We start from the raw sequence: 12,855 nt of genomic DNA, 5'->3' as shown, positions 1-12,855 counted from the left end.
TGGCATATGTTGGGTATAAAAATCGTAATTTCAAACTGCGAATACGTGCATAGAGCCAGAATTTGGCTCCAAAATATGACTCAGTCCTCGAAATTGGGATATTTGGGATATTTCGAAAACTGCAGGGGAGTTTGTTCAAAATGTGACTCAAGGCCACTTTCAGGACTTGGCATATGTTGGGTATAAAAATCGTAATTTCAAACTGCGAATACGTGCATAGAGCCAGAATTTGGCTCCAAAATATGACTCAGTCCTCGAAATTGGGATGTTTGGGATATTTTGAAAACTGCAGGAGGGATTGAGACAAATGTGACCAAATGCCGCTTTCAGTACTTGGCATATTTTGGGTATAAAAAAGTCGTAATTTCAAACTGCGAATACGTGCAGAGAGCCAGAATTTGATCCAAAATATGGCTCAGGCCTCGAAATTGGGATATTTGGGAGATTTCGAACACTGCAGGGGAGTTTGTGCAATATGTGACTCACTTCCGCTTTCAGTACCTGGCATATGTTGGGTATAAAAAAGTGGTAATTTTAAACTGCGAATACGTGCAGAGAGCCAGAATTTGGCTCCAAAATATGGATCAGTTGTCGAAATTGGGATATTTGGGATATTTTGAAAACTACAGGGAGGTTTGGGACAAATATGACCAAACGCCGCTTTCAGTACTGGGCATATGTTGGGTATATAAAGTCGTAATTTCAAACTGCGAATACGTGCAGAGAGCCAGAATTTGGCTCCAAAATATGGCTCAGGCCTCGAAATTAGGTTGTTTGGCATATTTTGAAAACTGTAGGGAGAATTGGGACACATGTGACCAAACGCCGCTTTCAGTACTGGGCATATGTTGGGTATAAAAAGTCGTAATTTCAAACTGCGAATACGTGCAGAGACCCAGAATTTGGCACCAAATTATGGCTCAGGCCTCGAAATTTGACTATTTTGGATATTTCGAAAACTGCAGGGGACTTTGTTCAAAATGTGACTCAAGGCCACTTTCAGGACTTGGCATATGTTGGGTATAAAAATCGTAATTTCAAACTGCGAATACGTGCATAGAGCCAGAATTTGGCTCCCAAATATGACTCAGTCCTCGAAATTGGGATGTTTGGGATATTTTGAAAACTGCAGGGGACTTTGTTCAAAATGTGACTCAAGGCCACTTTCAGGACTTGGCATATGTTGGGTATAAAAATCGTAATTTCAAACTGCGAATACGTGCATAGAGCCAGAATTTGGCTCCCAAATATGACTCAGTCCTCGAAATTGGGATGTTTGGGATATTTTGAAAACTGCAGGAGGGATTGAGACAAATGTAACCAAATGCCGCTTTCAGTACTTGGCATATGTTGGGTATAAAAAAGTGGTAATTTCAAACTGCGAATACGTGCAGAGAGCCAGAATTTGGCTCGAAAATATGGATCAGGCCTCAAAATACGGATATTTGGGATATTTCGTAAACTGCAGGGGAGTTTGTGCAAAATGTGACTCACTGCCACTCTCAGTACTTGGCATATGTTGGGTAAAAAATGTCGTAATTTCAAACTGCGAATACGTGCATAGAGCCAGATTTTGGCTCCAAAATATGGCTAAGGCCTCGAAATTGGGATGTTTGGGATATTTTGAAATCTGCAGGGGGGGTTTGGGACAAATGTTACCAAACGCCGCTTTCAGTACTTGGCATATATTGGGTATAAAAAATTCGTAATTTCAACCTGCGAATACGTGCAGAGAGCCAGAGTTTGGTTGCAAAATATGGCTCAGGCCTCGAAATTGGGATGTTTGGGATATTTCGAAAACTGCAGGGGAGTTTGTGCAAAATGTGACTCACTGATGCTTTCAGTACCTGGCATATGTTGGGTATAAAAATCGTAATATCAAAATGCGAATACGTTCATAGAGCCAGAATTTGGCTCCAAAATATTGCTCAGTCCTCGAAATTGGGATGTTTGGGATATTTTGAAAACTGCAGGAGGGTTTGGGACAAATATGACCAAACGCCGCTTTTAGAACTTGGCATAGGTTTGGTATAAAAAGTCGTAATTTCAAACTGCGAATACGTGCAGAGAGCTTGAATTTGGCTCCAAAATATTGCTCAGGCCTCGAAAGTGGGATGTTTGGGATATTTTGAAAACTGCAGGGGAGTTTGTTCAAAATGTGACTCACTGCTGCTTTCAGTACTTGGCATATGTTGGGTATAAAAAGTCGTAATTTCAAACTGCGAATACGTGCGGAGAGCCAGAATTTGGCTCCAAAATATGGTTCAGGCGTCGAAATTGGGATATTTGGGATATTTTGAAAACTGCAGGGGAGTTTGTGCTAAATGTGACCCACTGCTGCTATCAGTACTTGGCATATGTTGGGTATAAAAAGACGTAATTTCTAACTGCGAATACGTGCAGAGAGACAGAATTTGGCTCCAAAATATGGCTCAGGCCTCGAAAGTGGGATGTTTGGGATATTTTGAAAACTGCAGGGGAGTTTGTGCAAAATGTGACTCACTGCTGCTTTCAGTACTTGGCATATGTTGGGTATAAAAAGTCGAAAATTCAAACTGCGAATACGTGCAGAGAGCCAGAATTTGGCTCCAAAATATGGCTCAGGCGTCGAAATTGGGATATTTGGGATATTTCGAAAACTGCAGGGGAGTTTGTTCAAAATGTGACTCAAGGCCACTTTCAGGACTTGGCATATGTTGGGTATAAAAATCGTAATTTCAAACTGCGAATACGTGCATAGAGCCAGAATTTGGCTCCAAAATATGACTCAGTCCTCGAAATTGGGATGTTTGGGATATTTTGAAAACTGCAGGAGGGATTGAGACAAATGTGACCAAACGCCGCTCTCAGTACTTGGCATATGTTGGGCATAAAAAAGTCGTAATTTCAAACTGCGAATACGTGCAGAGAGCCAGAATTTGGCTCCAAAATATTGCTCAGGCCTCGAAATTGGGATATTTGGAATATTTCGTAAACTGCAGGGGAGTTTGTGCGAAATGTGACTCACTGCCACTCTCAGTACTTGGCATATGTTGGGTAAAAAATGTCGTAATTTCAAACTGCGAATACGTGCATAGAGTCAGATTTTGGCTCCAAAATATGGCTAAGGCCTCGAAATTGGGATGTTTGGGATATTTTGAAATCTGCAGGGGAGTTTGTGCAAAATGTGACTCACTGCTGCTTTCAGTACTTGGCATATGTTGGGTATAAAAAGTCGTAATTTCAAACTGCGAATACGTGCGGAGAGCCAGAATTTGGCTCCAAAATATGGCTCAGGCGTCGAAATTGGGATATTTGGGATATTTTGAAAACTGCAGGGGAGTTTGTGCTAAATGTGACCCACTGCTGCTATCAGTACTTGGCATATGTTGGGTATAAAAAGACGTAATTTCTAACTGCGAATGCGTGCAGAGAGACAGAATTTGGCTCCAAAATATGGCTCAGGCCTCGAAAGTGGGATGTTTGGGATATTTTGAAAACTGCAGGGGAGTTTGTGCAAAATGTGACTCACTGCTGCTTTCAGTACTTGGCATATGTTGGGTATAAAAAGTCGTAATTTCAAACTGCGAATACGTGCAGAGAGCCAGAATTTGGCTCCAAAATATGGCTCAGGCGTCGAAATTGGGATATTTGGGATATTTCGAAAACTGCAGGGGAGTTTGTTCAAAATGTGACTCAAGGCCACTTTCAGGACTTGGCATATGTTGGGTATAAAAATAGTAATTTCAAACTGCGAATACGTGCATAGAGCTAGAATTTGGCTCCAAAATATGACTCAGTCCTCGAATTTGGGATGTTTGGGATATTTTGAAAACTGCAGGAGGGATTGAGACAAATGTGACCAAACGCCGCTCTCAGTACTTGGCATATATTGGGCATAAAAAAGTCGTAATTTCAAACTGCGAATACGTGCAGAGAGCCAAAATTTGGCTCCAAAATATTGCTCAGGCCTCGAAATTGGGATATTTGGAATATTTCGTAAACTGCAGGGGAGTTTGTGCGAAATGTGACTCACTGCCACTCTCAGTACTTGGCATATGTTGGGTAACCCACTCTCAGTACTTGGCATATGTTGGGTAAAAATGTCGTAATTTCAAACTGCGAATACGTGCATAGAGTCAGATTTTGGCTCCAAAATATGGCTAAGGCTTTGAAATTGGGATGTTTGGGATATTTTGAAATCTGCAGGGGGGGGTTGGGACAAATGTTACCAAACGCCACTTTCAGTACTTGGCATATATTGGGTATAAAAAATTCGCAATTTCAAACTGCGAATACGTGCAGAAAGCCAGAGTTTGGCTGCAAAATATGGCTCAGGCCTCGAAATTGGGATGTTTGGGATATTTCGAAAACTGCAGGGGAGTTTGTGCAAAATGTGACGCACTGATGCTTTCAGTACTTGGCATATGTTGGGTATAAAAATCGTAATATCAAAATGCGAATACGTGCATAGAGCCAGAATTTGGCTCCAAAATATTGCTCAGTCCTCGAAATTGGGATGTTTGGGATACTTTGAAAACTGCAGGAGGGTTTGGGACAAATACGAAATAAACGCCGCTTTAAGAACTTGGCATATGTTTGGTATAAAAAGTCGTAATTTCAAACTGCGAATACGTGCAGAGAGCTTGAATTTGGCTCCAAAATATGGCTCAGGCCTCGAAAGTGGGATGTTTGGGATATTTTGAAAACTGCAATGGAGTTTGTGCAAAATGTGACTCACTGCTGCTTTCAGTACTTGGCATATGTTGGGTATGAAAAGTCGTAATTTCAAACTGCGAATACGTGCAGAGAGCCAGAATTTGGCTCCAAAATATGGCTCAGGCGTCGAAATTGGGATATTTGGGATATTTCGTAAACTGCAGGGGAGTTTGTGCAAAATGTGACTCACTGCCACTCTCAGTACTTGGCATATGTTGGGTAAAAAATGTCGTAATTTCAAACTGCGAATACGTGCATAGAGCCAGATTTTGGCTCCAAAATATGGCTAAGGCCTCGAAATTGGGATGTTTGGGATATTTTGAAATCTGCAGGGGGGGTTTGGGACAAATGTTACCAAACGCCGCTTTCAGTACTTGGCATATATTGGGTATAAAAAATTCGTAATTTCAACCTGCGAATACGTGCAGAGAGCCAGAGTTTGGTTGCAAAATATGGCTCAGGCCTCGAAATTGGGATGTTTGGGATATTTCGAAAACTGCAGGGGAGTTTGTGCAAAATGTGACTCACTGATGCTTTCAGTACTTGGCATATGTTGGGTATAAAAATCGTAATATCAAAATGCGAATACGTTCATAGAGCCAGAATTTGGCTCCAAAATATTGCTCAGTCCTCGAAATTGGGATGTTTGGGATATTTTGAAAACTGCAGGAGGGTTTGGGACAAATATGACCAAACGCCGCTTTTAGAACTTGGCATAGGTTTGGTATAAAAAGTCGTAATTTCAAACTGCGAATACGTGCAGAGAGCTTGAATTTGGCTCCAAAATATTGCTCAGGCCTCGAAAGTGGGATGTTTGGGATATTTTGAAAACTGCAGGGGAGTTTGTTCAAAATGTGACTCACTGCTGCTTTCAGTACTTGGCATATGTTGGGTATAAAAAGTCGTAATTTCAAACTGCGAATACGTGCGGAGAGCCAGAATTTGGCTCCAAAATATGGTTCAGGCGTCGAAATTGGGATATTTGGGATATTTTGAAAACTGCAGGGGAGTTAGTGCTAAATGTGACCCACTGCTGCTATCAGTACTTGGCATATGTTGGGTATAAAAAGACGTAATTTCTAACTGCGAATACGTGCAGAGAGACAGAATTTGGCTCCAAAATATGGCTCAGGCCTCGAAAGTGGGATGTTTGGGATATTTTGAAAACTGCAGGGGAGTTTGTGCAAAATGTGACTCACTGCTGCTTTCAGTACTTGGCATATGTTGGGTATAAAAAGTCGAAAATTCAAACTGCGAATACGTGCAGAGAGCCAGAATTTGGCTCCAAAATATGGCTCAGGCGTCGAAATTGGGATATTTGGGATATTTCGAAAACTGCAGGGGAGTTTGTTCAAAATGTGACTCAAGGCCACTTTCAGGACTTGGCATATGTTGGGTATAAAAATCGTAATTTCAAACTGCGAATACGTGCATAGAGCCAGAATTTGGCTCCAAAATATGACTCAGTCCTCGAAATTGGGATGTTTGGGATATTTTGAAAACTGCAGGAGGGAATGAGACAAATGTGACCAAACGCCGCTCTCAGTACTTGGCATATGTTGGGCATAAAAAAGTCGTAATTTCAAACTGCGAATACGTGCAGAGAGCCAGAATTTGGCTCCAAAATATTGCTCAGGCCTCGAAATTGGGATATTTGGAATATTTCGTAAACTGCAGGGGAGTTTGTGCGAAATGTGACTCACTGCCACTCTCAGTACTTGGCATATGTTGGGTAAAAAATGTCGTAATTTCAAACTGCGAATACGTGCATAGAGTCAGATTTTGGCTCCAAAATATGGCTAAGGCCTCGAAATTGGGATGTTTGGGATATTTTGAAATCTGCAGGGGAGTTTGTGCAAAATGTGACTCACTGCTGCTTTCAGTACTTGGCATATGTTGGGTATAAAAAGTCGTAATTTCAAACTGCGAATACGTGCGGAGAGCCAGAATTTGGCTCCAAAATATGGCTCAGGCGTCGAAATTGGGATATTTGGGATATTTTGAAAACTGCAGGGGAGTTTGTGCTAAATGTGACCCACTGCTGCTATCAGTACTTGGCATATGTTGGGTATAAAAAGACGTAATTTCTAACTGCGAATGCGTGCAGAGAGACAGAATTTGGCTCCAAAATATGGCTCAGGCCTCGAAAGTGGGATGTTTGGGATATTTTGAAAACTGCAGGGGAGTTTGTGCAAAATGTGACTCACTGCTGCTTTCAGTACTTGGCATATGTTGGGTATAAAAAGTCGTAATTTCAAACTGCGAATACGTGCAGAGAGCCAGAATTTGGCTCCAAAATATGGCTCAGGCGTCGAAATTGGGATATTTGGGATATTTCGAAAACTGCAGGGGAGTTTGTTCAAAATGTGACTCAAGGCCACTTTCAGGACTTGGCATATGTTGGGTATAAAAATAGTAATTTCAAACTGCGAATACGTGCATAGAGCTAGAATTTGGCTCCAAAATATGACTCAGTCCTCGAATTTGGGATGTTTGGGATATTTTGAAAACTGCAGGAGGGATTGAGACAAATGTGACCAAACGCCGCTCTCAGTACTTGGCATATATTGGGCATAAAAAAGTCGTAATTTCAAACTGCGAATACGTGCAGAGAGCCAAAATTTGGCTCCAAAATATTGCTCAGGCCTCGAAATTGGGATATTTGGAATATTTCGTAAACTGCAGGGGAGTTTGTGCGAAATGTGACTCACTGCCACTCTCAGTACTTGGCATATGTTGGGTAAAAAATGTCGTAATTTCAAACTGCGAATACGTGCATAGAGTCAGATTTTGGCTCCAAAATATGGCTAAGGCTTTGAAATTGGGATGTTTGGGATATTTTGAAATCTGCAGGGGGGGGTTGGGACAAATGTTACCAAACGCCACTTTCAGTACTTGGCATATATTGGGTATAAAAAATTCGCAATTTCAAACTGCGAATACGTGCAGAAAGCCAGAGTTTGGCTGCAAAATATGGCTCAGGCCTCGAAATTGGGATGTTTGGGATATTTCGAAAACTGCAGGGGAGTTTGTGCAAAATGTGACGCACTGATGCTTTCAGTACTTGGCATATGTTGGGTATAAAAATCGTAATATCAAAATGCGAATACGTGCATAGAGCCAGAATTTGGCTCCAAAATATTGCTCAGTCCTCGAAATTGGGATGTTTGGGATACTTTGAAAACTGCAGGAGGGTTTGGGACAAATACGAAATAAACGCCGCTTTAAGAACTTGGCATATGTTTGGTATAAAAAGTCGTAATTTCAAACTGCGAATACGTGCAGAGAGCTTGAATTTGGCTCCAAAATATGGCTCAGGCCTCGAAAGTGGGATGTTTGGGATATTTTGAAAACTGCAATGGAGTTTGTGCAAAATGTGACTCACTGCTGCTTTCAGTACTTGGCATATGTTGGGTATGAAAAGTCGTAATTTCAAACTGCGAATACGTGCAGAGAGCCAGAATTTGGCTCCAAAATATGGCTCAGGCGTCGAAATTGGGATATTTGGGATATTTCGTAAACTGCAGGGGAGTTTGTGCAAAATGTGACTCACTGCCACTCTCAGTACTTGGCATATGTTGGGTAAAAAATGTCGTAATTTCAAACTGCGAATACGTGCATAGAGCCAGATTTTGGCTCCAAAATATGGCTAAGGCCTCGAAATTGGGATGTTTGGGATATTTTGAAATCTGCAGGGGGGGTTTGGGACAAATGTTACCAAACGCCAGCTTTCAGTACTTGGCATATATTGGTTATAAAAAATTCGTAATTTCAACCTGCGAATACGTGCAGAGAGCCAGAGTTTGGTTGCAAAATATGGCTCAGGCCTCGAAATTGGGATGTTTGGGATATTTCGAAAACTGCAGGGGAGTTTGTGCAAAATGTGACTCACTGATGCTTTCAGTACTTGGCATATGTTGGGTATAAAAATCGTAATATCAAAATGCGAATACGTGCATAGAGCCAGAATTTGTCTCCAAAATATTGCTCAGTCCTCGAAATTGGGATGTTTGGGATATTTTGAAAACTGCAGGAGGGTTTGGGACAAATATGACCAAACGCCGCTTTAAGAACTTGGCATAGGTTTGGTATAAAAAGTCGTAATTTCAAACTGCGAATACGTGCAGAGAGCTTGAATTTGGCTCCAAAATATTGCTCAGGCCTCGAAAGTGGGATGTTTGGGATATTTTGAAAACTGCAGGGGAGTTTGTTCAAAATGTGACTCACTGCTGCTTTCAGTACTTGGCATATGTTGGGTATAAAAAGTCGTAATTTCAAACTGCGAATACGTGCGGAGAGCCAGAATTTGGCTCCAAAATATGGTTCAGGCGTCGAAATTGGGATATTTGGGATATTTTGAAAACTGCAGGGGAGTTTGTGCTAAATGTGACCCACTGCTGCTATCAGTACTTGGCATATGTTGGGTATAAAAAGACGTAATTTCTAACTGCGAATACGTGCAGAGAGACAGAATTTGGCTCCAAAATATGGCTCAGGCCTCGAAAGTGGGATGTTTGGGATATTTTGAAAACTGCAGGGGAGTTTGTGCAAAATGTGACTCACTGCTGCTTTCAGTACTTGGCATATGTTGGGTATAAAAAGTCGAAAATTCAAACTGCGAATACGTGCAGAGAGCCAGAATTTGGTTCCAAAATATGGCTCAGGCGTCGAAATTGGGATATTTGGGATATTTCGAAAACTGCAGGGGAGTATGTTCAAAATGTGACTCAAGGCCACTTTCAGGACTTGGCATATGTTGGGTATAAAAATCGTAATTTCAAACTGCGAATACGTGCATAGAGCCAGAATTTGGCTCCAAAATATGACTCAGTCCTCGAAATTGGGATGTTTGGGATATTTTGAAAACTGCAGGAGGGATTGAGACAAATGTGACCAAACGCCGCTCTCAGTACTTGGCATATGTTGGGCATAAAAAAAGTCGTAATTTCAAACTGCGAATACGTGCAGAGAGCCAGAATTTGGCTCCAAAATATTGCTCAGGCCTCGAAATTGGGATATTTGGAATATTTCGTAAACTGCAGGGGAGTTTGTGCGAAATGTGACTCACTGCCACTCTCAGTACTTGGCATATGTTGGGTAAAAAATGTCGTAATTTCAAACTGCGAATACGTGCATAGAGTCAGATTTTGGCTCCAAAATATGGCTAAGGCGTCGAAATTGGGATGTTTGGGATATTTTGAAATCTGCAGGGGAGTTTGTGCAAAATGTGACTCACTGCTGCTTTCAGTACTTGGCATATGTTGGGTATAAAAAGTCGTAATTTCAAACTGCGAATACGTGCGGAGAGCCAGAATTTGGCTCCAAAATATGGCTCAGGCGTCGAAATTGGGATATTTGGGATATTTTGAAAACTGCAGGGGAGTTTGTGCTAAATGTGACCCACTGCTGCTATCAGTACTTGGCATATGTTGGGTATAAAAAGACGTAATTTCTAACTGCGAATGCGTGCAGAGAGACAGAATTTGGCTCCAAAATATGGCTCAGGCCTCGAAAGTGGGATGTTTGGGATATTTTGAAAACTGCAGGGGAGTTTGTGCAAAATGTGACTCACTGCTGCTTTCAGTACTTGGCATATGTTGGGTATAAAAAGTCGTAATTTCAAACTGCGAATACGTGCAGAGAGCCAGAATTTGGCTCCAAAATATGGCTCAGGCGTCGAAATTGGGATATTTGGGATATTTCGAAAACTGCAGGGGAGTTTGTTCAAAATGTGACTCAATTAAGGCCACTTTCAGGACTTGGCATATGTTGGGTATAAAAATAGTAATTTCAAACTACGAATACGTGCATAGAGCCAGAATTTGGCTCCAAAATATGACCCAGTCCTCGAATTTGGGATGTTTGTGATATTTTGAAAACTGCAGGAGGGATTGAGACAAATGTGACCAAACGCCGCTCTCAGTACTTGGCATATATTGGGCATAAAAAAGTCGTAATTTCAAACTGCGAATACGTGCAGAGAGCCAAAATTTGGCTCCAAAATATTGCTCAGGCCTTGAAATTGGGATATTTGGAATATTTCGTAAACTGCAGGGGAGTTTGTGCGAAATGTGACTCACTGCCACTCTCAGTACTTGGCATATGTTGGGTAAAAAATGTCGTAATTTCAAACTGCGAATACGTGCATAGAGTCAGATTTTGGCTCCAAAATATGGCTAAGGCCTCGAAATTGGGATGTTTGGGATATTTTTAAATCTGCAGGGGGGGTTGGGACAAATGTTACCAAACGCCGCTTTCAGTACTTGGCATATATTGGGTATAAAAAATTCGTAATAACAAAATGCGAATACGTGCAGAGAGCTTGAATTTGGCTCCAAAATATGGCTCAGGCCTCGAAAGTGGGATGTTTGGGATATTTTGAAAACTGCAATGGAGTTTGTGCAAAATGTGACTCACTGCTGCTTTCAGTACTTGGCATATGTTGGGTATGAAAAGTCGTAATTTCAAACTGCGAATACGTGCAGAGAGCCAGAATTTGGCTCCAAAATATGGCTCAGGCGTCGAAATTGGGATATTTGGGATATTTTGAAAACTGCAGGGGAGTTTGTGCTAAATGTGACTCACTGCTGCTATCAGTACTTGGCATATGTTGGGTATAAAAAGTCGTAATTTCAAACTGCGAATACGTGCAGAGAGCCAGAATTTGGCTCCAAAATATGGCTCAGGCCTCGAAAGTGGGATGTTTGGGATATTTTGAAAACTGCAGGGGAGTTTGTGCAAAATGTGACTCACTGCTGCTTTCAGTACTTGGCATATGTTGGGTATAAAAAGTTGTAATTTCAAACTGCGAATACGTGCAGAGAGCCAGAATTTGGCTCCAAAATATGGCTCAGGCGTCGAAATTGGGATATTTGGGATATTTCGAAAACTGCAGGGGAGTTTGTTCAAAATGTGACTCAAGGCCACTTTCAGGACTTGGCATATGTTGGGTATAAAAATCGTAATTTCAAACTGCGAATACGTGCATAGAGCCAGAATTTGGCTCCAAAATATAACTCAGTCCTCGAAATTGGGATGTTTGGGATATTTTGAAAACTGCAGGAGGGATTGAGACAAATGTGACCAAATGCCGCTTTCAGTACTTGGCATATTTTGGGTATTAAAAAGTCGTAATTTCAAACTGCGAATACGTGCAGAGAACCAGAATTTGATCCAAAATATGGCTCAGGCCTCGAAATTGGGATATTTGGGAGATTTCAAACACTGCAGGGGAGTTTGTGCAATATGTGACTCACTGCCGCTTTCAGTACCTGGCATATGTTGGGTATAAAAAAGTGGTAATTTTAAACTGCGAATACGTGCAGAGAGCCAGAATTTGGCTCCAAAATATGGATCAGGGGTCGAAATTGGGATATTTGGGATATTTTAAAAACTGCAGGCGAGTTTGTGCTAAATGTGTCTCACTGCTGCTCTCAGTACTTGGCATATGTTGGGTATAAAAAGTCGTAATTTCAAACTGCGAATACGTGCAAAGAGCCAGAATTTGGCTCCAAAATATGGCTCAGTCCACGAAATTAGGATGTTTGGGATATTTTGAAAACTGCAGGGAGGTTTGGGACAAATATGACCAAACGCCGCTTTCAGTACTTGGAATATGTTGGGTATATAAAGTCGTAATTTCAAACTGCGAATACGTGCAGAGAGCCAGAATTTGGCTCCAAAATATGGCTCAGGCCTCGAAATTAGGTTGTTTGGCATATTTTGAAAACTGCAGGGAGAATTGGGACACATGTGACCAAACGCCGCTTTCAGTACTTGGCATATGTTGGGTATAAAAAGTCGTAATTTCAAACTGCGAATACGTGCAGAGACCCAGAATTTGGCTCCAAATTATGGCTCAGGCCTCGAAATTGGGATATTTGGGATATTTCGAAAACTGCAGGGGAGTTTGTTCAAAATGTGACTCAAGGCCACTTTCAGGACTTGGCATATGTTGGGTATAAAAATCGTAATTTCAAACTGCGAATACGTGCATAGAGCCAGAATTTGGCTCCCAAATATGACTCAGGCCTCGAAATTGGGATGTTTGGGATATTTTGAAAACTGCAGGAGGGATTGAGACAAATGTAACCAAATGCCGCTTTCAGTACTTGGCATATGTTGGGTATAAAAAGTCGTAATTTCAAACTGCGAATA

Source organism: Procambarus clarkii, chromosome 10 (genome assembly GCF_040958095.1).
Source record: "Procambarus clarkii isolate CNS0578487 chromosome 10, FALCON_Pclarkii_2.0, whole genome shotgun sequence".
In the NCBI taxonomy this organism is placed as follows: domain Eukaryota; kingdom Metazoa; phylum Arthropoda; class Malacostraca; order Decapoda; family Cambaridae; genus Procambarus; species Procambarus clarkii.
This window is presented reverse-complemented; position numbering follows the sequence as displayed.